The sequence below is a fragment of the Pteronotus mesoamericanus genome, unplaced genomic scaffold (genome assembly GCF_021234165.1).
Source record: "Pteronotus mesoamericanus isolate MK-2021 breed Mesoamerican mustached bat unplaced genomic scaffold, CSHL_Meso_final contig_181, whole genome shotgun sequence".
NCBI lineage: Eukaryota > Metazoa > Chordata > Mammalia > Chiroptera > Mormoopidae > Pteronotus > Pteronotus mesoamericanus.
In genome coordinates this window covers 3,138,104-3,163,943 of record NW_026555077.1, presented here as the reverse complement: position 1 = coordinate 3,163,943, position 25,840 = coordinate 3,138,104, and the positions used below count along the sequence as shown (strand labels likewise).

At 36.5% G+C, this 25,840-nt stretch overlaps 1 protein-coding gene across 1 annotated transcript in view; it reads left to right on the top strand.

Moving 5' to 3' along the window:
- The window catches only part of SLC44A5 (solute carrier family 44 member 5), a 309,363-nt gene that overhangs the window by 65,230 nt on the left and 218,293 nt on the right, over positions 1-25,840 (top strand). The gene's annotated exons all lie outside the window — the stretch shown is intronic.

Genomic DNA, 25,840 nt, shown 5'->3' with positions numbered 1-25,840 from the left:
GAAGACAGATAAGATTTGGAGAGATATGTTGTATCTAACACAAAAGAAAAGTAGTGCATGGAAAAAAAGGCCATAAAATATTGCTATTATTTAACGGAAAAAGGGCAGATCTCTTTTTCTCTTGTCATAGTGGGATTGATTAGAAGGGAAATAAAGTTGCAATGTATATCTGGAATAAGAGATTCAGATTGTGGTGTCAATTTGAATTGTTCAACTAGGTGACTACACAGAATTATAATTCATTCATATTTTATGTAAAATCACATAAAGAGTAGTTGCTTTGAATTAGCAATATAAAGTACAGTTGCATATATAAGACATTAGCATGTTACTTAAATTTTAAACCACATACAACATTTGAAAATATTTTAACAGATTTTTAAAGAAGGTTTTATTTACTTATTTTTAGAGTGAGGGGAAGGGAAGGAGACAGAGAGAAACATTGTTGTGTTAGAGAAAGAAGCAGTTGCCTTTCACATGTCCCCAACTGGAGACTTGGCCTGCAACCCAGGCATGTGCCCTGACTGGGAATTGAACCAGCAACCTTTCGGTTCACAGGCCAGAGCTCAGGCCACTGAGCCACACCAGGCAGGGCCAGATATTGTCTTTACTAGCCAAAAAAGGAAATAGGGAAAGGAAATTAGTATTTATTTACCAGGTATTGTCTTTACTAGCAAAATAGAGAAAGGAAATTAATATTTACTTAGTTTCTATCATAAGTCAGCCATTTTTATGCTTTTTCTATGTTTTTCATGTGATCCTCAGAACTACGATGTGAAATAAATTTTATTAAGATTATTTTAGAAAAAGAAAACTTAGGTTCAAAGATAAATAATTTACTCACAGGGCTAGAGTATGACAAAACTGATTTCTAAATCAAGTCTTTTCCAACTCTCAAATTTATTCTTTACTTACTATGTTGGATTAGCCAGTATACAGTCAGTTTTCAAGAAATGTGGGTTGTTATTATGTAAACAGTGGTGTTTTAAAGTATTTTAAATAATTGTGAATGGTAATAGAAGACACCATTCTAAAAATATTTCTGCAAAGTGAACTGGGGTGCTTGTCCCCTTTTCCAGGTAAGTGGGCTGATTGAAACAAATGACTCAATAAAATGATGCAGGAGAAGAGATCTCCGAATTTTTGGAATGACTAGTCCAGACTGCAGAGCATTCCAGTGTTTCACAAACATTTTTAGAGAAGTACTGGTTTACGTTCCTGTTTGCCTAAAGGATACATGCCGGGGCTAGCAAAATGGGGTCTGAACAGAGTTTATTCTTCTTTTGACCCAATTCATGGAGCACATGTGACCTCAACTGACAGAAGGGGTTGAGGTGAGAATCACTCCAGTCTTTTAGGGCTCTCTTGATAAGCATCATTTCGTGGCAAGATTTTTCTGAGGCCCATAGGGATTGTTTCTATGTGTATCCAGACCCTAGAAGAACCCTTGAATTGACTGCCTGTTTTTTGGGGAGCAGGGGCAGTGCAGGCCCTGAACTTCCCCTGGCTGCTTCAGCCACACCTCCTTGCCCCTTACTCCTTCCCGGTGCCCGGTAGCAGGTGCATACTGAAGAGAAGGATTCCGTGTATTTGCTACTTCCCTCTCTTTACTCTCAAATATGAGTCATGCTCACCTTCTCGGGGTGAAAGGAAAGGCCACTGGACCAACTGCTGGTTCCTTCTAAGTAAGTAACATAGTTGCTAAATTGGATTAACTCTGTGAAGTAACAGAACTGCCAGTTGTCATCCTGGTTTCCTTTGGGTAATGCACACAGTGCCAGTGACAATTTCTGATTGTGTCAGATGATGGTTTCCCCCGCAAAGGCAGCTTCATTTATAGTATGCCTAAAATGAGTTAATCAAGACAGAATTATCAATTGGCTAGGTAAAAACTGACAAGTCAGTTGTATTCTGAGTTGCAAAGGTGATTATGGTGTATGGAAACTGCTTTAGAGAGAGGCTCTGGAAAATTATAATTCTAAAATGTGGTTCTTAATCCTTTTTGACTTTTTTACCTGTTCCCCAAACTGCCTCCCATGTGGTGACCACCGATTTGTTCTCCGTATCTGTGAGTTTGTTTCCGTTTTGTCTCTTCATTTATTTTGTTTTGTAGAGTCCATGTATAGGTGAAATCATATAGTGTTTGTCTTTCTCCGTGTGACTTACTTCACTTAGCGTAACACAAATTGTCAGTTATAAAAATAGTTATGGAGATGTAAAGTACAGCATAGAGAGCATAGTCAATAATATTGTAATAACTGTGTATAATGTCAGATGGTAACAAGACTTATCAGGATAATCACTTCATAAGGTATATACATGTCTAATTGCTATGTTGTATACCTGAAACTAATATAATATTGTATGTCAACTATAATTGGAAAAGAAATTAATTTTTTTAAAAGGTGAAGGAAAGAATAAAACAAAATGCAGGAATTTCCATGGTGAGGAAATGGTCATTATTTATATTAAAATAGATGTTTATTTCTCTCCTTTATCTCTTTTTTTCATATTTCTTCCAATAAATGTTTTCCTCTAATTTAAACTTAGTGATCAAGTCATTTTTAAAATAATGCTTTGCCACTAATGAGAAAAAGACCACCTTTAAAAAGTTGATTCAAGCTATTTTGGGACTGGATTGGAGCCCAGTTTCTGTTTCTTTTCTTTTCTTTTTATTATAATTTTTTCCATTACCATTTATCCCCCTTCTATACGTCCCCCACCCCTCAGCAATCACCAGAGCCCAGTTCCTGTTAATGAAGACTACTTTCATTTTCTTTTTTAGGACAGTGGAATTAAAATAATCAGTTTTGCCTATTTCTAGTCATGACACATTCCAGGCTTAGGTAAATAAACGCAACTGAAAAATAATAGACTAACCAACTCTGTCCGTCACTCAACTCAAAGCTGTCATTTTTTATTTCACTGTTATATTCATGAGCATCAATGTGAAAACTCTGTCAAAGGTTTGTTTCTTGTATTCAGATTGCTTTAGAATGGAAATTTAAATACTGAATTTCAGAAATGAATTAGGAAGAGCAGTAAAAAGAGTCCTGGACAAGGAATCAGGAGGCTGGTTCTGGTCTTATTTGCAACCATGTATCTGCCTGGACAAGTCACTTTAAGTTTCTTAGCACAATGTTCCTTTGCTTTTAGAATGAAAATGGTTAGACTAGGCTAGGATGGCAAATAGGTAACCCCCTGTCTGCCTGCTCTAATCAATTGGTAGTGTCTTCTTAGAGAGCTGCATTGGGGATGATGGTGAGCCTCTTCCAGACTGGTTGACAGGAAGAATGCGGACAAGAAAACCACTTACTTTGCCGTTCCAGAATTGACCAACTTCTTGGGTCATTATACTAGGTCTGTCCGGAAAAAGTCCAGCCATTGCTAATACAACAACAGTTTGTGCAACATCCATGTAACCTTGCAGGCAAGGAGAGTGGACTGGAATGTGGGTGCATGAACAGTTATGACTTCACTGTACTAGTCAGTGGGGATGGTAGGTGCTGTTGAGCGAGCATGTGTGCTGTGTGGCCGTTGCATTTAAAATGACTAGGTGAGTAGAACAACAGATCTGCATTAAATTTTGCAGTAAGTTTGAACATTACTCCATGGAAACTATTCAGATGATTCAGAAGGCTGCAGCTATGGGCAACTGGTGATTGGCAGCTTCACCATAACAATGTGCCCACTCAGGCATCATGTCTCATGCAGTTTTTTGATGAAACATCAAATCAGCCAGGTGACTCAGCCCTGTGACAGCCCAGATTTGGTGTCCAGCGACTTCTGGCTTTTGCCAAAACTAAAATTACCTTTGAAAGGGAAGAGATATCAGACCATCAGGGAGATTTAGGAAATTACCATGGGGGAGCTGATGGTGGCTGGGAGAACTGTGTGAGGTCCCAAGGTGCCTAATTTGAAGGGGACTGAGGTGTCGTTGTCCTATGTACAATGTTTCTTGTATCTTCTTCAATAAATGTCTCTATTTTTCATAGTACATGACTGGGTACTTTTTGGACAGACTGTATACTTCTGTTAGGACTTTCATGATTTAGTCTCTATTTTTAACCTCAAGAAATATTCTCTCCATATTTGATTTAAAGATGTATTAGAAATTTGAGAGAAAGGAGACAGAGTCTTTGAGATCATCTAGCTAAATCTATGCTCACATATATCAAAGTGCTTTGTAAATATAGAGCACTATTTCCATTGTTTGAGAACATCATAGCTAACTAATGGTAAGTTTTTCCATTGTTTGCCTTGGGATCCCTTGTCTAATTTTTCATGAAAAAGTTGTTGCATGAATGATGTAGCCTTTTTCAGTAAACTTCTTAGACATTACTCATTCCAGTAACATTGAGTTATGATTTAAGTTGTGTAGTGCAGATAGTAAACACTGTAACAACCAGAGAGTTGGAGAGCTAGAGTCATCAGGGAATACTAAAGGAAGAAACAGAACTTGAGCTTAGCCTAAAATTAGCTGAAGTTAGAAAGAAGGGAATTGTTAGATGTGGGATGGAATTTGAATAAAGCATGGAATAAGACAACAGGACAATTGGGACAATACACAGGAAGCATAAACTGTTAGGTTTCAATAAGGAAAAACTTGGATTGCTAATAATAATAAACATTTATTCACTCCTTTCTTCCACTGATACTTCTTCAGTATTTCCAGTGTGTCAGTCTCTGTACTAGATGCTGACTGAGGATACAACTCTTTGCAAAATGGAGAAAATCCTTGATCTTATAGAGCTTACATCTTAGTGGACGGAGACAGATACTAAAGCAGTAAGTGAAATATCTAGTAAGTTAGAGCGTAAAAACTGCAAAGGAGAAGAATAGACCAAGGGACGGAACCATGGAATGGCAGGGGTGGCTTGCAATCTTGGATAAAGTGGCCAGGGAAGGCCTCACTGGTAGGGTAATGATTGACTAACAAAATACCATTCTGCTCAGTGAGTTACATATATTAAATCATTAATTTTTCATAACAACCCTGCTATTGTTATCTCTTTTTATACATGAGGACTTGAAACACATCAAGAGTGCACAGCAATGAAATCTAAGAGTTGTGATTTAAACTCAGGAAGTCTAATTCCAGACTTTATACTTTTAGTCTGAAAGTTTTAACGACAAAAATCTCTTAAAAGGTTGTGGGAGGTGAAAAAATAATAGGATTTTAGAGCTGAAGAGAAATTTACTGATCTTATAATCTATTCATTTTTCAAATAAACCAGCTGTCTGTGTTTCTGAACCCTGACCTCTAAATTTTTGATTCAGGAAGGTTGAGGTGAGGTCTGAGAATTTGCATTCTAACAAGTTTCTGGGTAAATGCTGAGGTTTATAATGTGGGTAGCACTTTGGGAATCATTGGCTAGTCTAGTGATTCTCAAATCTGACTGTGTGTTAGAATCACCTGGGGAGTTTTTAGGAACTACCCAGGTCCCACTGCATTGCCTTGGTCTGGGCTGAGACTCTATCAGTGACTGCAGTGCACATGGAAAATTAAGTACCACTGGTCTAGTTTAACCCTTATATTGCGGAAGAGGAAACAGGTTGAAGGAATGAACTAATCCCTTCTTGTCTTGGTTCCCAGCATCCTGCACATTGTTTCTTACTCACCCACTTGGTTCTTGGCTGTATAAGGTCAGGAGTTGTCTTAATCTATTTGCTACATAATGAAGGTTCAAAAACACCTGTTGTTGAGTTACTACTGTGGAAGGCAATAGGGAACCACCAAAAGTTTTGACCACCGAAGTGGTATACTGCAGATTGAAAGTAATATTTTAGGAGAATTCATTATTAGGAAGGGTAAGATAAAGCGACGGGAGATGTGATCTTCCTACTGCAATGTTCCTGCAGCCCCTTGCCATTCAATATTGTGATAAAGACCAGCAGCATCTGCACCACCTGCAGCCTTCTTAGAAATGCAGACTCTCAGGTCCCACCTCTGACTGACTAAGAATCACAATTTTACAAGTTACCAGTGAGTTCTATGCACATAGACATTTGAGAGGCACTGTTGGAGAATATCATATGACCAATGCCTGGACTTATGTAGTAGCCCTAGGGGATTGAGAAAAGGCAGCACATCTGAATGGCTGAGCGTGTCAGCTTTTCCTTAAGCCTATTCCTTGGGATACTAGTTCTCTGAGATCTTAACAAGTACTTAGTGGTCAAAAAGGCTTAGCAAAACCAGGTTAAACAATGCTGAACAGGTGTTGTTTTTTTTTTTTTAAACAACCAGACTTCTTTTATCTTTTAATATGCTGAATCTCCAAGAGAAAAACTGCATTATGTAGCTGCTTCTATATTTATTGATCATGGAAGCCTGTTTGGGATGTATCTTCTCATGTTGCTGTTTTGTGGAACACATCTTAGTAAAGCAGTAATAAGCTCTTCGTGATTTACTGGGGTTCTAGACTTAGAAGATATTGTAGCTCCTAGGCAGGAAATCATCTTACACTTCTTAAATGTAATATCCATTACCTCTCTGTCCAAATGCCAAAAACCTTTCTACAATATCATAGTCCAGGTGTGTGACTCCACTTCTGACTCACTTTCATTGGTTGAACCCTGCTTGGACAGAGTTGTTGGTTAGGTCTGCGGGTTCTGTCAGTGCTGGTGTGGGGAAAACATTCAAGACTTAGTTGCTGGTTAAGGTGTCTTTTGGAAATGAGGAGGAGGCACTTTGGTAATGTGCTAAAGTTTAGTTTGCGCTAGGAGTGAAATCAGGAGGTGTGACAGAGAACAATTACTGGGTGAACACAGAAGAAACACCGAAATATGATTGACAATTTTGAGATACAACATCTGTCAGCAAATCTATAGTGAAAAATAAAAAGAAGCAAATGATCAGATAGATTGGAAACTAAAGTTTTAGAGTTAGGACAGTCCAAAATGGCTTTTCTACAGTTTATTTCCATTGATGCCTTTTTGAAAATTCATGGCCCATTTTAATGCTGACAGGTTGATTAGCCCACATTCTGTAACTGGGAAAACATTTGCTTTTAAATTATAGTGACCAATAAATGACCACCAGTATTTAGGATAGCAACTTTTATATTGACCATGGAGCTTTTCTCTTCTATCCTTGACATTAGATTTCATTTTTTTTTAAAGGAGGATATTTCATTTTCTTAGTAATAAGAGGAATGAATATACTTTCTCCATGATACCCTGACCTTGGACAATAAGCCACATCAATTTTAATTTTTTTCTTTTTTGTTAATAAATCAATAAAGTATTTTTAATTTGGATTTGTTCTTTCAAATGCTCAAAGGATTTATTTTTTACTCTCTTTTCCTGATACTTAAAAAGTTATTTTTCTGCAAAATGAAGAAAGTACTGTTATATCTGCTTATGACATCAGTATAATTTTTTATAGGAATTTTTCTCTTGAAAGATTTGATATCATTTTAATGGGTAAACTTGGATATGTAAACCTTTCAAATCTGATTCAATTCAGTTTTTCTTTATTGTACCCTTAGTCGATAACATTTCCTGCACTTTTGGGAGAAATTCTGACAAGAAAGGTAAAAAAACTTTAAATCAAGCAGAATATATTGAATTAAGTAGTCTTTGATTTCAGAAACTTCTAGAGGGTATTAGTATAGCTTCAACTGACTTTTCTCCCCCTCTAAAATCTACAGTTCCCAGACACTACAACTAAAATAATGTGCTTAAGATCTTATAAGCTAAGCCATTGCAAATAAATTCAGTTTTTCTTATTTCACTAGGTTTACAAAGACTGAAAGGTAGATTGATTCATTATAGGCTATATAGAGATTGGCAGATAACGCTATATAGAGCGTTAAGGTGCTTGATCTGCCTCACTGTCAGGCTAACGGTGGTGGGAGATACAGTTTACTAGGCAACCCTGAGTCTTCAGTGGAGCGGGACATAGGAGATTGTGGTAGCTGAAAGGCTACCTCTGAACAGGCCCAGGGAACTAGGTGGGTGCTGTGGGAACACCAGCTGCTGAATTTTGGACAATATGGGTAACATATCAACTACAAACCCTTGTGGTGGTAGGGAAGGAAAACAGAAGCAGCAATTGTTACACATGCCAGAAGTAACGTGCTAATGAGCTTTATTTAACATGCATGATAACAGTTGCCAATACTTATTCTAGAAAGATTTTCAATAAGGGTAGAATTTAGAGGTTCAAATTAATCCTTGGGTTACTAGATGATCTCATCACTGAAATATTTGTACAACATCCAAACAATAAATTATTTGTCAGACATCATCAAGTGCCAGGTTCTATGCTGGGTGCTGGAATACCAGGGCAAGAAAAGATAAACATTGTCATTGCCATTATAATGCTTGCTGACTAGAGTGGCATGCAGATAGATAAACAAGATAAAGTAACATAGTATATTATGTGCTATGATAAAAGAGATACAGTGAATCATGGTAGTATACAGAAGAGGGTACTGTACTTTCAGTTAAGGAGTCAGGTAAGAAGAGGCATCATGCTGTCTACATGAAGGATGTGTAGGCATTGGACAGACCAAGAAGAGAAGGAGGTGAGCAAGTGCATTCTACATGGAGGTGGAGAGATGGAAGGGTATGTAAAAGTCCAGAGAAAGATTATAAAGAATATTTTGTTTGGAGATACAGATTTTGGGAAGAAGGAGAAGTGGCTGGAAATGAAGCTACAAAAGTAAACAGGGTCCAGACGTGTAGGGTTTTATAAGCATTTGGGCTTTATGTTAGATGGAATGGAGAGCCACTGAAAATTTTCCAGCCAAGAAATGACTTGATATGCGTTTTGAGATAATGACACTGGCAGCATTCTGGAGAAGGGGTTGGAGGGAGAAATACTGGAGAGGATGAGACCAATAGGGAAACTATTGCAGAAGTTTACATAAGACAGGATGGCAGCCTGTATTTGACAAGTGATGACATTCTTAGTAGCTTGTGCTTTTGTATGTGCCACATGAGACACTAAAATTATTTATTCTTCCTTTTTATAAGATTGTTTATATCCTTCTTTACCTCAGGATTTTCCATTTTATAATTCTTCAAGAAACCGTTCTTTATTTCCTCTTTCTTGCATCTATATAAATTATTGTTTTGTTGCTTCCTAAATAGTCCCCTGAAAATTTATTTTCTGCTCTTGACACATATCATTGTGGTTTCTTTATCAAACTTGAGTATAGAGTTAATGTTGAGAGAGACTTAACTATGATCCTAATGAATATATCTTAGTTGCCACAACTCTGGGTAGCCTGAGATTCCCTGGAAAGGACTGGTAGAAAAAAATAATTTTGTGGCTCTCATCATTGGAAAGAAAGAAAATAATATAAAGACGTTTTTAGAGGGGAAGAGGCTTGCTGTATAGCAATCAATATGGTGGGATTAGAAAAGACCAACACGGATCAACCCCAAAGTGAGAAAAGTAATTAAGGGCACAGAAGGCACATAATGGATGTCAAGTTCAAAAGAGAAGCTGAGAAGTTATAGAGTAAAGTTTGGCATTTAAAAATGACAGAAAGAGCAAAGGTGGAAAATGACAAAAACATTTCATGTAAGACTGAAAGTGCTGCAATATTACATGGGACAAAAAAAGGTCAGCGAACAGCTTGGAATGGTGTCTAATGGATAGCAAGGGTAACTCATTGACTGAGACGTTCTTGTAAACATTGATTAAAAGATAAAATTATAGGAATTCTTTGCTTCACTGCTCTCAGAAAGCACAGTCTGCCTGAAAAAAGAAATCAGTTTAAAATGAAAGTAAAATTGTTCTTGGATTTGTTGCCAATCAGTATGTGCTAAAGAAATTGAGAAATCTGAATTCTCATGTAGAACCAGATATTATTTCTTCTAGGATTAGTACTGTCCAAAGTCTAATTCATTCTTAGGTTTAGAAATACTTTTTAAAAAGTACCACCTTTTGATTTTTTGCATTTTGTTCCCAAATCTCCCAATGTAGGCCATTTTCAATTTTTTTTTGGCTTCCTATGTATGTGTGCAAGTATGATACATCTGGCCTTTACTAGGTAAAAGGATGTGTAGAAGTTTGAGTGAAAGAACTTCACACACTAGCAAACTTTATATTTGAGGAAATGTACTTGTGTGAAGTAGAGCTTTGGAGGAATGGCCACTCCTTCCTCAGAAAAGCCTTTGTCTTATTCAGTTTGGGTGTCTATAACAAAAATACTGTAAACTGGGTGGCTTAAAAAACAAACCTGTATTTCTTACACTTTTTGGAGATGGAGAAGTTCGAGACTTGCCAGCAGCCTCTTTCCTGGCTTCTTCTAGACAGCTGCCGTCTGGCTACATCCTTACCTAATATCGGACAGACAGACTAATCCCATCATGAGGGCTCCGCTCTTGTGACCTAATTACCTCTCAAAGCCTCTGTCTCCAAACATCATCACACTGGGGATTAGGGTCTCAACATGTAAATTTTGGGGTCATGAGCATGGATTTCCCATCTCATCCTTAGAGATATGCATTTTTCAAAGGGGAAGAAATTGTTCTTTTTAATTAAAAAAAATAAAATAAAAATAAACAAATGGAGAAAACTGCCTAGGCCCTTAGTACTTGTCCAAGTTTTTGACGCTAAAGTGAGAAAACATTGGTGAAAACACCTGGCGATACATGCAGTGGTATATAAAATCATCCAAATAAAATAAAAAAAAATAGTATGTTAAAGGCAAGATTCAAAGAATGGGTGTACCTGATGCGAAAGCAGAGAGGTTTTATGTTACCTTCTCAGAAAGGATTCAGAAACAATTTCATATGAAAGTGTTTTTGTAGCATAAACTTGAATAATGGTAATTTCATGTAGTTTACTCTAATAGTGAGGGACTACTATATTAAGGTTGGTATGATTTTTCTGCATTTGTTCCATTTTTCGTTTCTCTAGGTCTATGTTTCCATTGTGATTAGAAATTAACCCATTAAAACAAAGGACACAAGCAAAAAAAGAGATTTTTCTTTTGCACATTTTTAAGGACAGAAAAAAAAAAAAGAGCTATGGGGACACAGAGTACACAATGACAGTTATCCCTAGGGGAGGACATTGGCTGTGGGCCCAGGTGCAGCTGCAAGGAAGAAAGGGCAAGATTGAGCCTGAAAAAGGTCCTCTGAGACAGTTTCAAGGGCCCAGCTGGGGTTCCCTGATTCTCTATATTTTCTTAGAACATAATTAACCCTGGGAGGTGGCGGAAGTTAGTTAGCAGCTTGGGCTCTAGAATCAGATAAGCACTGAGTCTGAGTCCTTCCTCAATAAGGAAGTTAGTCGCTGGCTGATCGATGCTCTATTCCCATTATTCTTGGGGAGAAAAGGACCAAAAAAGATGGAGTAGGTGGAGAAGGTGGTAGCATCTGAGGTTAGACAGGAGGGCAATTGAAACATATCACAGGAACTGAGGGAATTGTTGGAAGTGGAACATGAAGGTTCGTCTGAAGCAATGTGGAGGATGGGGAAGTCTGAACCCTCAGAATGCTGTTACGGGTTCTCCAATTCCATGTAATATTATACATCTGGTCCTGGAAAGACAATGGTCAACTCTGGGATAAGTAATTATATTACTTCAAATGTAATTGTTACTTCAAATATAATTATATTACCTTAAATATAAACATTTTTCAAACATACAGGATAGTTGAAAGAATAATACCAAGTGAACACTTCCATCCTCATTACTTTGATTCAACAATCGTTGATATTTTGCCATATTTGCTTTGCATAACTATTTGTAAGTATATTTCTGAATGCCTTGAAAATGTTGCAGATGATGGTATTATTCACTGTTAATATTTTATATAACTGCAATACCATCACTGCATCTAATACACTTAAATATAAAATTTTCCTAATTAGTGGGGAGTTAATTGTACTTCTAAAAAGGACACATTCATAATTTTTAAAAAAATTATAGCAATTTTTAATACAGAGAAAAACATAAACATTACCTGTAATCTTGACAGCTCTGGAACAAACGTTAACACTTTGGTGTATTTATTTTCATATTTTTTAAAAACCTATAAGGACATGTATATTATAAAATTTGATACATAAATTTTATATTCAGCATTTCACAGCTAATATTATATCATTGCTTCAGTGGGCAGTTAAATATTCTTTAAAATATTTTTGCTGGCTGTATACCATTTCACAACAAGGTTGTGGCAAGTTTTGTTTCCCTATTCCCTTGCAAGCTGAGAACCAATATATCCTGGATTGTCCAGGGAAGTCTTTACTTGTGGCTAGTATCCTGGAAAAATTATTAAAGCACCGCCCCTTTACTCCCCAAATTATCCTGTTTAGAAGACAAATTTGTAGTCACCTTGTCTATAATCATCCTATCTATAATTGGCTATTTGCTTTTTTAAATTTCCTATTTACTCTTATACAGATCTTTGGATGCATTTCTTATGATTTCATGTGGGTAAATTCCTAAAAGTACAGTAACCAGACCAAAGTGTATGACCACTTTTAATGTTCTATCTACATATTTCCCTGTTTGTATTTCTGTAAATAAGTAAAATACTGTGCTGTTAAATTGGACTCAACAAGTTTATCTGCTTTCAACTTTGAATATTTTATTCCCTTTGAGAAGGGTTTCTCAACACTGGCACTGTTAACATTTTGGCTCCGATAATCCTTTTTATAGAGGGCTGTCTGTGCACTGTAGCATCATTAAGCAGCCCCCTTGGCCTTTACCCGCCAGATGCCATAGTGCCCCCACCGCAGTCTTGACAATCAACAATGTCTCCAGATACTGCTAAGTGTCCCCTGGGGGTGGGGGTGGGGCAAAAGAGCCCTCACTTGGGTACCACTGGCTTAGAAAAATATATGTGGAATAATAACAGTAATCTTCCTTTTCTAGATTATTTATGTTAAGCTGTAGGTTTTTTGTGTTTTTTTTTTTAGTGTGTAAAAGAATTGTTTATTTAGAGTACCGGAAAGGGTAAAAGTTGCATGTTCAAGTTTACATGCCCAAAAGTGACTGAGTAGGAATTTGAACCTGAGTCTGTCTTTGGAGTCTTGTCCATGTGTCCTGCTATCCGAAGGGCACAAGTAAGTACTGCTGTTGGGCACTCACCATTGCTAGGCAACAAACAATGGGAAAAGAAGTATTTTCTCTCTATGGAGTTTTTGACCATTATTTGGGATCTGCTTGATTATCACCAAGATAGTTCTTCCTTATTTTTTACCATTTTGTAAGTGGGATTGGCTGTGTGTTGTCAATGTACAGAAACATGTAGTTTAGATCTTGGCACATAGTAGGTGCCCAACATGTGCTAGCTTCAACTTATATTTGCATTGGGCTATCATAGCCATTTGCTGACAAGTCTGCAGGGTTTAAAGATGAACCAAATGAAGAGGGACTGATTACCTCTCCCTCTTTCTACTTTTAAAAGCTGCCTTCCCCGTCTTCCCTAGGTGTTGATGACTTTCACTTTGAAGAAAAGGATAGGAGACAAATAGACTCCAGGGTGTGGACAAGTGAAGAAAGTACAATTTAAGTCACTGAAAGAGATGTCCTTTTTATATCTTCTATCTCAAAAGCTGCTTGTTCAGAATAAAAAAAATCATCTTTACCTGGCTGGTGTGGCTCAGTGGATTGCGTGCCAGCCTGTGAACCAAAGGGTCACTGGTTCAATTCCCAGACAGGGCACATGCCTGGGTTGCGGGCAAAGTCCCCAGTGGGGGGCGCTCAAGAGACAACCACACATTGATATTTCTCTCTTTCTCCCTCTCTTCCCCTCTCTCTCAAAATAAATTTTTTAAAAAATATATTTTTTTTTAAAAAGAAAGAAAATCATCTTTAAGATCTGGAGGTAGAACACTGCATATGTAATTTAGTTCCAGGTTGTCTGGGGACAGTCTCTAAGTGATGTACATAAGACTAGTGAGTAGGGAAAGGACCAGACTGGAGAGAGTATTTCCCACATATTCTTCAGCCTTCCACTATTGCCAATTAATGCCTGAGTGATGATGGGGTGGGAGAGGAGTGAGGTGGACTATCCTAACACTGGAGGAAGGGGCGTGGCTCAAGTTTTGCAGCTAAGCTCAACTTAGAACCTTAAATATGATAATCTCAGGAAGCATGACTGGACTCCAACTAGTTTTATCCAGGCTTTTCTTATTCTAAATGGTGAATTTTGCTGACTGTGGAGGCAGAAAAGAACTATGATTGAATCACTTTTCCCCTAAAAGATATTAGAACATGAGGAAAGAAAAAGACATCTGGATCTAAAACACGGAAACTCCTCATCTGTTCTTAACCTATTCTTAAATTCTAAGTATGATACTTTGTGTTTTGTAGTACTATATGGGTTTTAAAAGATTTTCACAAATATTAGTTCTTTGACTACCTCAAGAAGCGAGTCAGGCAGACATCCATTTTTCAGAAGAAGAAACTAAACTCAGAGAAGTTGTGATTTTTTTCCAGCTTAATAGGACTGACAGGGGATCCCAGATGCCTACACCAGTGCTGTCTCCACTTCATCCCTGCACTTTTGTAGTTCCAGAGGTTACACTAGTTCTCTGCTCTTAGACTTTTTCTTCTTTTGCTGGCATTTTAAACTAATTTATTTGTGAATAGTATTTAAAAGAATGACTATGTGGTTGCTTTCCCCCAAATTCAATGCAACATTTCAGTGTGCCTATCATGTCGGAAATTTGGGTGCTACCCTTACTCTCTACTTTTATGTTTTCCTCTTTTATGTCCTCGTGTAAGGCTGAGCAGAGTTTATTGCAGTGTGTACATTACATTGTAATTTATAATAGTTTTTCTGTTAATGAGTTGGTTATTGTGTTTCAACACCTGTGACCCTATGTTAGGACAACTCGGCTTGGGGATGTATTGCTGAATTGTAATTTAAAAACCCTTGTCTTTCTCTCTGTCAAGCGAACTTGAACATATAACAGTGTTGTCTGAAATAGGACAGAGTAAGGATTTCTTTTTCAGTAAATGATGCGTATTTGATAAAGAATGTGTACTTAAAATCTCTTTCTCACTTCTGCCCTCTGTTGTCTTTAAATTGCTCACATGTGTTAAAGCTTTATATAAAAGTGGAGAAACAATCTTCCCTACTTTATCATGGTGCTATTTTAATTTATGTGTCTTAACAGCTTTGTCTTTATTGGTCTTTTAGACCAAAATTATCTTCTGTCATAAGCAGCTTTCTTGCATGTGGCTTATCATTGCAAGTTGTAATGCTCAGTATTTTCTCTTTCCCTCCATGCCTCTGTCCTTTTTTCTTACCTCTTCTTTCTATATCCATCCATCCATCCATCCATCCATCCATCCATCCATCCATCCATCCATCCATCCATCCATCCATCTCTTCTCAGTCTCTTAGTATTAAGGAAGATACTTATTTAACATGTGTAGTAGCAAAACCAGCATATTTTCAAAATTTGAAGTTTAAATGTGTTCTTAAATTGAGCAAGTTTTTTGAGTTTGGAATTGATCTGCTCACTTCAATTTTGAGCATTTCATCACAATGTTATTATCTTTTAAGTATAATCATATAGCCAAGTGCTCATAATTTGTCAGACTTTACATGGTATCTCTTAAGCAAAGAAACCTTTGCTCAAGAGATTTAAATTCAAAGTCAGTTTCAGACTATAGATAAAAATGATTTTCTGTGTCTATCCTGGGATGATTTAGAAATTGATTTTTATGATTTCAGTGGCTGTAACATTTCAATTTCTTCCCCTCTTCCCCCAGGATGGAGCTAGTCCTTCTAGCATCATGACCTTCTATTTTGGGTGTTCTTAGCAACCGCCTCAAGATTATCCTGTGCTGTAGTCTCTGGAGGAAAATGACAGGTAGCCAGGGAGTTTTCTTTCAGCAATCCGAAGAGATGTCTTACTTCCTAAGAGAAAACTCTACCTACCCGTTTTATTTCACAAGAGACATCATGGGGAATTTAGATCACTTAGCTGAGTGGTTGGAGAGATAATAAATGATGGAAATATATCACTTAGGAGATGATGGTCAGAGACATGTAAACTAAAGGAAAAAAAGAGGAAATAATGGCTTTCAATTCCATGAGTTTATTGTTTGTGGAATATTATGCATATCTTCCAGTATGTAATAAGTTTTCCTATGTTTTAGTACTGAGAATTTTATGTGTGTATTGGGGAAGGGTCCAACTAATGTAGCAAATTCAGAAGGCTTTCTACTTAAAGTAACCTAGTTTATGATTCAAGAAATATATCTTATGTGGGTTGTCTTACATTTTGTGATAAATTTATCTCTATTACCTTTTGTTAAAATGTTATGAGAAAAGGAAAAAAATAGGAATATATCCAGAGATATAGCACCGAAGACCTGTTTGTGGGTTCAAGTTTTTCAAAAAGCTTGTAATAAAACAATTTTTACTAATGGTAAGGGAAAATGCAATAAAAAATAAAAAATAAACACGTAAGAAAAAGTAAATAAAAATAAAGTTAATTTGTAAAAAAATAAAAATAAAATACCTAAAATAACTCAGTTTTATTGAAATATACTTTACATTTAATATAACTCTGTTTAAAATGTGTGGTAGAATTATTTTTAGCACATTTACAGAATTGTGTAACCATTGATATAATCTAATTTTAGAACATTTTCATCATGACAAAAAATGTCTTAAACATTCACTTCTCATTCCCTTAGGCAACCACTAATCTCTTTTCTATTCAGTTGCTGATTGTGGACATCTCATAAAAATGGAATCATACAATATGCTCTCTTTGGAGATTGACTTCTTTTACTAATAACTTTTTATGTTATACAAGGTAATAGTTTCAGAATTTTTAACAGATTTTTTGAAGAAAATTAAAACACTTCTATCATCACTACTGAAAGAACAACTGTAGACCATTTTTGTCTGTTTCCTTAGAGTCTTTTCCCATTTTTTGTTATTTCATTAATTTGTTTAGCAAACATTTACTGAGTATGCAGTACGGATCAATCCCACTGCTGGGCACTGGACATTCTGAGGTACAGAAGATGAGCAACTTAGTGTTATTTATGAAACAAGTAATAACTATTGTAGTGAGTGCCACAAGTGAGAAGTACAGAGTGCCTGTACTACATAACACAGACGTAATTTAATTTTTCTAAAGAAGTTATTTCATATGACTATGTATATGTAATATATGCTTATATATTTTAAATAATTGGGATCATGGGACAAAAATATTTAGTACCATTTTTAGAAAAACTTGTGAATATTTTCCCATTTCTTTTTAAAAATACATATATTTTATTGATTATGCTATTACAGTTGTCCCATTTTTTTCTCCTCTTTATTCCCTTCTGCCCTGCGCTGCCCCCACCATCCCACCAGCATTCCCTACACCCCTTAATTCATGTCCATGGGTCATACACATAAGTTCTTCGGTTCCTCCATTTCCTATACTATTCTTAACCTCCCCCTGCTTATTTTGAGAAGCACCTGCTATTTATGCTTTCTCATTCCCTGTATCTTTCCCCCCATTCTCCCCCATCCTTGTCCCCTCTGATCTCCATTTCTGTGATTCTGTTCCTGTTCTAGTGTTTGCTTAGTTTGTTTTTGTTTTTTTAGCATCAGTTGTTGATAGTTGAGAGTTTGTAGTCATTTTACCGTTCATAGTTTCTGATCTTCATCTTTTTCTTACATAAGTTCTTTTAACATTTCATGTAATAAGGGCTTGGTGATTATGACCTCCTTTAACCTGACCTTATCTGAGAAGCACTTTATCTGCCCTTCCATTCTAAATGATAGCTTTGCTATGTAGAGTAATATTGGATGTAAGCCCTCGCCTTTCATGACTTTGAATACTTCTTGCCAGCCCCTTCTTGCCTGCAAAGTTTCTTTTGAGAAATCAGCTGATAGTCTTATGGGAACTCCTTTGTAGTTAACTGTTTCCTTTTCTCTTGCTGCTTTTATGATTCTCTCCTTACCTTTAATCTTGGGTAACTTAATGATGATATGCCTTGTTGTGTGCTTTCTTGGGTCCAACTTCTTTGGGACTCTCTGATCTTCATGGATCTCATGGAAGTCTATTTCCTTGGCCAAATTGGGAAAGTTCTCCTTCATATTATTTTTTCAAATAAGTTTTCAATTTCTTGCTCTTCCTCTTCTCCTTCTGGCACCCCTGCAAAATGGATGTTGGAATGTTAAAAGTTATTCTAGAGGTTCTTAAACCTTTCCTCATTTTTTTGAATTCTTGTTTCTTCATTCTGTTCTGGTTGAATGTTTATCCCTTTCTTCTGCTCCAAATTGTTGACTTGAGTCCTGGTTTCCTTCCCTTTCCTGTTAGTTCCCTGTAAATTTTTCTTTATTTCACTTTGCATAGCCTTCACCTTTTCATCCATTTTGCAACCATAGTCAACCAATTCCACGAGCGTCCTGATTACCAGTGTTTTGAACTGTGCATCTGATAGGTTGGCTCTCTGTTCATTGCTTCGTTCTATTTTTGGAGCTTTGATCTGTTTTTTCATTTGGGCCATATTTCTTTGTCTCAGCATGCCTGTTACATTGTAAGGGGTAGAGCCTTAGGTATTCACCAGGGCAGGGCAACCCAGGTGGCTGCGTCATGACACCATTGTGGGGGAAGGGTCCAAGAGGAAACAGTGCTGCTTGCTAGGCTTTTGGCCAGCTTTCAGTCACTTCCCCCACTACCCACAAGCAAGTTGGGCCCTTCTGATGCTGGTTCCTGGGTGTGTGGGTTTGTGTACATTCTAGGACCCTGCGGGTCTCTCCAACAAACTCTCTTGTGAGGTTGGGAGTTTCTCCTGCTGACTCATGCCCCACAGGTTTTTACAGCCAGAGGTTTTGAGGCTTTCTTTTTGTGTTCTGGAACCCTAGATTGAGCAGTCTGTCTCGTTCCTCAGCTGTTCCTCCCAGTTTACCTCCCCACAAATATGGAACTGCCTGGTCTGCCAGCTGCTGCCTTGCTGCACGGCCTCTCTGCCTTGGCTGCCAGTCTGGGTGAATGTTTCTTTAGCTCCTTGGTTGTTGGACTTCTGTACAGTTTGATTTTCTGGCAGTCTGGTTATTTTTTGTTTTTAAATCTGTCATTGTTCTTGTTTTGATTGTGCGAGGAGACGAAATGTACCTACCTATGCCTCCATCTTGGCCAGAAGTCCATTTCTTTCCTACCTACGCCTCCATCTTAACCAGAAGTCCCATTTCTTTAAATATTCTTTGAGAATGCTATTTTTAATGACTTCATAATTTTCTATTGGATGGATATACCGAATGTGTTAGAAATTTGAACAGTTCTTGGGATTTAAATTGCTCATTAATGGCATTTATCTTGAGATTTAAAGTGTTAAAGGCTTGTATGTGAAAGCATATGATTTTATAACCAAGACCTGCCAGTTAATTTCTTCTTTTTAATATATGCCTGCCCTCTACCTTTTGCTTTAAGATATCTCTGGAATTAGAACTTAGGATTTCTGGCTCCTGGAGATAAAAATGTGGTTACAGTATCCCCCTTGATTTAATCTCCACTCTCACTTTAGGATATTTGGGAAATTTCAGAGAAATCCAATAGAAGGGATGGCAAAAATGACTGCTGAGCTTGCCGCTCTGACTCCAAATAGAGAGCTCTTTCTGGACTTAGGAGAGGTATTTGGGTGATTGTGGGGGATGCTAGGAACTGAAAAAGCTATTTTTGAAAATCACCTTTTTAAAGAGATGGTGACTCTACAATCATTGATGTTTGGGAAGTATCCTCTTTGATTTTTATTTATTTGTTTTTCATTTTTCCTTTTCCAATTTTTTTGTTTCTCCTTTTAAAGTTTATTTCTGCATGTTCCCACTTTGTTTTGTAGAACATGCCCTATATTTATCTCAAATTAATTTCTTCATGTTCAGGTTAGATCTATTGCCAAATGTCTTACTGGAATAAAGTCATCCAAACATAAATACTGTGTGTCTCTTCTCTTTCTCCTTCTCCTTTTTCTCCCTCATCTTTCTTTTCTTCTTCTCCTCCTTCTTCTTCCTCTTCTTCTCCTTTTTCTCCTTCTTCTTTCTTCTCTTCTTCTCCCTCTTCTTCTCCTTCTCCCTCTCCTTCTCCTTCCCTCCTCCTCCTCTTTCTTCTTCCTTCTTCTTCTTCTCCTTCTTCTCCTCTTTCTTCTTCCTTCTTCTTCTTCTCCTTCTCCTCCTCCTCCTTCCTTCTTATTCTTCTCCTCCTCCTCCTTCTCCTCCTTCTTCTTCCTTCTTCCTTGAACATCTCTTGTACCTCTAATTATGTTCTGATCAGTATTGTTGCATAGCATTCATTTTCAAGGGAGTCATTGGGAAAACAATTTAGCTAGAAATTTAAATCTAACTAGAATTGTTTTAGACATATATAAGAAAACATTTATTTTTGCTTGTATGTATCTGCAATTTAAGATAAACTTTAAATTTACTGTTAGCACTCATATTTCTTCTATAAACTCAGCATATTTTAATTTAAAATATTGTAGTTTATATCATCCATTATCTAGTAAAAATGGATAAGGTCATGGGAAAAGATGCATTTTACAACATCCTTAGACTATGGCCTTTATGAATAAAATATTTAACGATAATTTGAGTTTGAAAAGCCAAATGACTGGGTTCTGATAAACATGATTCCTTCATTAAAATGCTACATATTGGCAAGTACATTGGGAATGTGTTATGCCAGTCATCTAAGTCAGGACCCAATATGAGATATGAATCAAAATTGTAAGTGTTTTTCCACCTACACAAGTTGCTATAGAACTTTTCCCCTCTTTTTTTATATTATCCATGTAGTTCAGATCTAAGTCTCTAATAGTACTTAACTGGCAGTCAGAAGATCTAGGTTTCAGCTCTGGCTTCACTGTTCGCTAACCATGTGACAATGAGCAAGTCCTTTCATCTTAGGCTCAAGATTCTCATATGTGAAATGAGCCTTACATTATCATTCTTATGTAACTTGTAGAGTTGTGAGAATCAATTAAATTAATAGAAAATAGATAAACTGTAATACTGTAAACATCCCAAGTAAGTTAGTAATAAAAATAAGGTAGGAAAAGTTACCAAATACTTTTTAATAGAAAAATTTCTTATTTTTCTAATAATATAGAGTGAAATTACTGGCATAAAATATATATAGAAAACATAAATGTAGAGTGTGATCCAGTGATATTCATTACCTCCCTCACCCTTCTTTGCCTGGTTAATTCTACTTCGGTCTTTCTCAGGAGAATCTGATCTGCTTTTTCCTCCACATTACAATTGGTAATCATGCTTTACCTCCATTACAGAACCTTAATGCTCACCAGAATTCTCCCACATGGCACACAATATCCTTTGTAATGTCTCTACCTGCACATATTTGATTGTCTCTCTCAGTAAGTCATAAGCTTCATGAAGGGAAGATTTTGTTTTGTTTACATACCTGAACACCAGGACAGTGTGTGGCATCAGGTCATCATTGTATAAAACTTTCTGCTGTTCATATGTTTTTATAAATCAGCTTGAATCACTAATCAAAAACTGAGTTCAGGACAGTTCAAAAGCTCAACACAGTAATCTGCAGAGATGGAGGAATAATCATTCTACTTGAACTTGGACTAATTATATGTGTTCTAAACCTAGATGTGAATTACCATCTTTGGGACCCTAGGTTCAAAGCAAATTTGATTCTCTTAATATTACATGAAAAGGATTTCTGGTTTTAGTACTATTTATTGAACTGCAGTCAGTCTTCTTAGATGTCGAAAATCTTTTACTTGTAAATAAGCCTTGAATCAATTTTTCTTTATTTATAAAATAATTCCTCAAAGGAGAATTATGTTTTCAGAGAGAAATCCATATCTTAAAGCTTTCATTTTTTCACTTGAGCTGTGCTTATTTGCATTGAGCATATTTTCGGATTTATTGAGGCCATGCCATAGCACATCAGCAAGATTGCTTGGTGGGCTTAACACAGAACCCAGATGCTTATGAGTTCTTGTCACAGCTCTGCACAGAACTTCTCAGTGGCCTTGTGCCAGTCGGTAAGCACGTCTGGACTTTAATGTCCCAGTCATGTAACTGGGATTATAATGTGTCTTTTTCCTGCCTCACTTGAATGGTAAGAGGATTAATGAATAGACTGGCTTGAACTTACTGGAGAGAAATAAGTAAATCATTTGCTTTTTAAGGGGTTCATTAACTCCTAGAAACTAGTAGCTATTTAGTGCTTGGAAAAGATAATTTACTAAATGACCCAGGGTTAGCCTCAAAGATGAAATGAACTTCTCAAAAGTGAGAGATTATTCACTTTTTAAGCAGACATTCTACCTTATATAGCACTATGGAGAAGTACATTTCACAAATGTGCATGTTAGTCATATCATTTTGTTAATATCTTATAAAAATAATCATTCTTTAAAAACCTAGAATGGAAGACAGTGGAGGAGTAAGTAGAAACTACGCTAACTGCCTCCTAGGACCAATCTAGAATTACAACTAAATTGTAGAGAAATCATCCTGAGTAACCAACTGAACACAAGCTGGAGAGAAGCCTTACAACCAAAGACAGATGAAAGAAACCACTTCACCACAATGTGACTGGCAGGGAGTGCAGAGGAGGTGCAAGAGGGCTGGCTGGGTTCCGTGGATGGCAGCAGAAATTCCAGAGGGATATTTCAGCGGCCTGGGGGTTCCTCCTGAGAAGTGTGGGTTCCTTCAGAGGGAGAGCAGAGTGGATTAGAGACCTGTAAGAAGAGTCTGGGAATGGTGGTTCTGGGGAGAGCTATCTCGGGGGTTCAGCCCCCAGGATCCCTGTGCTGAGTCATTTCCCAAACTGCAGGAGCCATCTTTCTCAGGCAGAGCACTCCTCTCTGAATGGTATCAGCCTGAGGGAAAGCTTGCTTTAAGAAGAAGAAGAAGAGAAAGAAAATAAAAATAGGAAAATAGTCTAACAATAAAATGGCACCAAATATGTATCTATCAATAATCACTTTAAATGTAAATGACTTAAATGCTCCCACCAAAAGACATAGATTAGCTGTATGGATAAGAAAATAAGACCCATATATCTGTTGTCTCCAAGAGACACATCTCAGATCAAAAGATAGTCACAGACTCAAAGTAAAGGGATGGAAAAAGACATTTCATGCAAATGGAAAGAAAAAAAGTTGGGGTAGCAATACTTATATTTGACAAAATAGACTTTAAAACAAAGGCTATAGTCAGAGACAAAGGACACTACATAATGATAAAGGGAACAATCCAACAAGAAGATATAACTTTAGTAAACATTTATGCACCCAACATAGAAGCAGCTAAATATGTAAAGCAAATCGTGACAGACATAAAGGGAGAGACTGACAAATATACAGTCATGTCAGGGATTTTAACATTCCAGTCACTTCAATGGATAGGTCTTCCAGAAAGGAAATGAACAAGGCGACCGCAGCCTTAAATGATACAATAGATCAAATGGCTTTAATTGATATCTTCAGAGCATGTCACCCCAAAGCATAAGAATATACATAGTTTGCAAGTGCACATGGAATGTTTTCTAGTATAGACCACATGTTAGGACACAAAACAAGTCTCAGTAAATTTAAGCATACCAAAATCATTTCAAACATCTTTCTGACCACAATGCTGTGAAACTGGAAATCAATCACAAGAAGAACAGTGAAAAACACACAAGGACATAGAAGCTAAATAACATGTTGTTTAACAATGAATGGGTCAACAACAAGATCAAGGAAGAAATCAAAAGATACCTTTGAACAAATGAAACTGAGGATACAACAATCCAAAATCCGTGAGACACTGGGAAGCAACCCTAAGAGGGAAATCCATCTCAAAAAAACCTGAAGGCCTATCTCAAAAAAACAAGAAAAAAAGATCAAATAAACAATCTAACTTTCCACTTAAAAGAATTTGAAAAAGAACAACAAACAAAACCCAAAGTGAGTAGAAAGAAGGAAATAACAAAGATCAGAGCATAAATAAATGAAATAGAGTCTAAAAAACTGATACAAACAACCAATGAATCCAAGAGCTGGTTCTTTGGAAAAATAATTAAGAATGACAAACCTTTAACCACATTCATCAAGAAAGAAAGAGAGGACCAAATAAATAAAATCAAATGAAAGAGGAGAAATAACAACTGACACCAAAGAAACACAAGGGATTGGAAGAAAATATTATGAACAACTACATGCCAAAAACTGGACAACCTGGATGAAATGGATAGATTCCTAGAAACATACAGCCTTCCAAAACTAAATCAGGAAGAATCAGAGAATTTGAATAGAGAGATTACACCTACTGAAATTGAAACAGTAATTTAAAAACAAAACAAAACAAAACAAAACAAAACAACAAAGCTGCCAACTAACAAAAGCCCTGGACCAGATGACTTCACAGGTGAATTTTGATACACATTCTGAAAAGAACTAACACCACTTCTGCTCAAACTATTTCAAAAAATTCAAGGGGAGAGAAGACTCCCAAGCTCATTTTATGAGGTCAGCATTATCCTAATTCCAAAACCAGATAAAGACACTACAAAAAAGAAAATTATAGGTGAATATTCCTGATGAACATACATGCTAAAATCCTTAACAAAATATTAGCAAACCAAATATAACAATGCTTCGGAAAGACCATACACCATGATCAAGTGGGATTTATTCTGGAAATGCAAATCACATACACAAAATGAAGGATTAAAAACCACATGATCATATCAATAGATGCAAAAAAAAAAGCATTCGATAAAATCCAGCACCCATGTATGATAAAAACTTTCAGCAAAATGGGAATAGACGGAATATACTTAAGCAAAATAAAGGCCATATATGACAAATCTATGCCAGCAATGGGCAAAAACTACAAGCATTCCCATTAAGATTGGGAACAAGACAAGAATGTCCTCTTTAACCTCTCTTATTCAACATAGTACTGGAAATCCTAGCCACAGCAATTAGACAAGAAGAAGAAATAAAAGGCGTCCAAATTGGAAAGGAAGGAGTAAGACTGTCTTTATTTGCAGATGACATGATACTATACATAGAGAACCCCAAAGATTCCACCAAGAAACTACTAGAGCTGAGAAATTAATTCAGCAAATTAGTAGGACACAAAATTAATATCTAGAAATCCACTGCATTGTTATATGCCAATAACAAACTAACAGAAAAGGAAACTGAGAAAACAATCCCATTCAAATTTGCTTCAGATAGAACAAAATGCCTAGAAGTAAACTTAACCAAAGATGTAAAAGACATGTATTTGGAAAGTTATAAGACACTGAAGACAGAAATTGAAGAAGATACAAATAAGTAGAAGCACATACCATGTTCATGAATAGGAAGAATTAACATCATTAAAATGTCCATACTACCCAAAGCAATCTATACATTCAACTCAATTTCTATCAAGATTCCAATGATGTATTTCACAGAACTGTAACAAATATTTCACAAATTTATGTGGAACCATGAAAGGCCCCGTATAACAACAGTAGTCCTGAGAAAGAAAGACAAAATTGGAGGAATCATGCGACCTAAAATCAAACTATACTATAAGTCCAGAGTAATCAAAACAGCATGGTACTCACATAAAAACAGGCACATAGATCAATGGAAGAGAATGGAGACCCAAGAAATGAACCCATGTCTCTATGGTCAATTAATATTCAACGGAGGAAATAAGCACATACAATGGACTAAAGATAGTTTATTCAATAAATGGTGTTGGGAAAATAGGACAGATACATGCAGAAAAATGAAACTAGACCACCTTCTCACACCACATAAAAATAAAAATGGATCAAAGACTTAAATGTTAGACCTGAGACCATAAAAATCCTAGAAGAAAATATAGGCAGCAAAATATCTATATTGCTCATAGTAATATTTTATCA